Source organism: Mandrillus leucophaeus, unplaced genomic scaffold, assembly GCF_000951045.1.
Source record: "Mandrillus leucophaeus isolate KB7577 unplaced genomic scaffold, Mleu.le_1.0 Scaffold1174, whole genome shotgun sequence".
Taxonomy (NCBI): Eukaryota; Metazoa; Chordata; class Mammalia; order Primates; family Cercopithecidae; genus Mandrillus; species Mandrillus leucophaeus.
The window spans coordinates 606986-608288 of NW_012100032.1; the positions used below are offsets into that span (position 1 = coordinate 606986).

Here is a 1303-nt window from a genome sequence, read left to right on the forward strand (position 1 = left end):
CCGGATCTCGGCTCACTGCAAGCTCCGCCTCCCGGGTTTACGCCATTCTCCTGCCTCAGCCTCCCGAGTAGCTGGGACTACAGGCGCCCGCCACCTCTAGTTTTTTGTATTTTTTATTAGAGACGGGGTTTCACCGTGTTGGCCAGGATGGTCTCGATCTCCCGACCTCGTGATCCGCCCGTCTCGGCCTCCCAAAGTGCTGGGATTACAGGCTTGAGCCTCCGCGCCCGGCCACCAATAGATTCTTATATAGAGTGAAGCGACTTTGGCTCTTTAGGGACATTTTTACTTGGAGTAACGAGAACAGAGAATATGACTTTCAGTCACACGGAAATAAGCCTTGGATGGGAATTTTTAAGATTTATGGGAATTGTGCTATACTGATTAGGGACAATGAGCGTTCTAGTCCCACCAGGTGGCGCCCGCGTTCGGCATTCTGAGAACGTTTGGCGTCTTCTGGACTCCAGAATCTGGACAGTCCGACCGCCTCGTGCTTGGTGGGTTTACAAGTTCTGGTTCTTACCACCCACCCATCTTCCAGGATTTTTTTTTTTTTTTTTTTTAAACAAACAAACCCACAAAACATGACTGGATGCCACTCTCAAGAAAACACTTGTGTTCGGGTGTTTTAACCTCCAACGATGGAAATCTGCTTAACATTGGTGTTTCTAAGGTGTCTTAGCATCAGAAAAGGAAAAAGACACATATATACGCATTCTAAGGAAAACGTCAGGAAGGACCTCGCAGGGGTCCTGGTGCGGCAGGAGGACGCTTAGGCGTTAGAAGCTTCTAGTTCAGGCTTTGCCGCTTCACGTTCATGAGGAAGCGCGGCTCCTCTGACCTTAGTTTCCTACGCTGTCTTCCCGTCTGTGGCTGACTGTTGCAGGGGAGTCAGACAAAGGCCCAGCTTCTATTCTGCATCCCAGCTAAGTCTGTAAAAGACGAAAGTCGTCGGGTACCTCGGTTACTGATATCAAATGTTCATAAATGGAGGCATCGTGTCAATAAATGGGTTTATTATTATTGCTTTCTTATGTAACTCACAAACCCCCGGAGGGTCGTCCCCGTGGTGGGAAAGCCTAAAACAATACACATATGTTTTCTTTAATTTAAAATTCATATTGAAGCGGGAGGTTTTAGAACTTCCAGGATGCAACATGCTACTTAAGGGACCGCGGACCGTGAGGGGCGGGCAGCCCTTCTGAGATCGCGGGCTGTTACTTTCACCCCTCCTTCGCCGGACCCCTCTGTCCGTCCGCAGCTCGCGCCAGGGAACCCGAGGCGCCTAGGCCGCGGGCTCCTC

The 1303-nt window shown here is 50.3% G+C and overlaps 1 protein-coding gene across 5 annotated transcripts in view; it reads left to right on the top strand.

The window, feature by feature from the left end:
• Positions 1-1303, top strand: part of DYRK3 (dual-specificity tyrosine-(Y)-phosphorylation regulated kinase 3) — a 16573-nt gene that overhangs the window by 1644 nt on the left and 13626 nt on the right. The gene's annotated exons all lie outside the window — the stretch shown is intronic.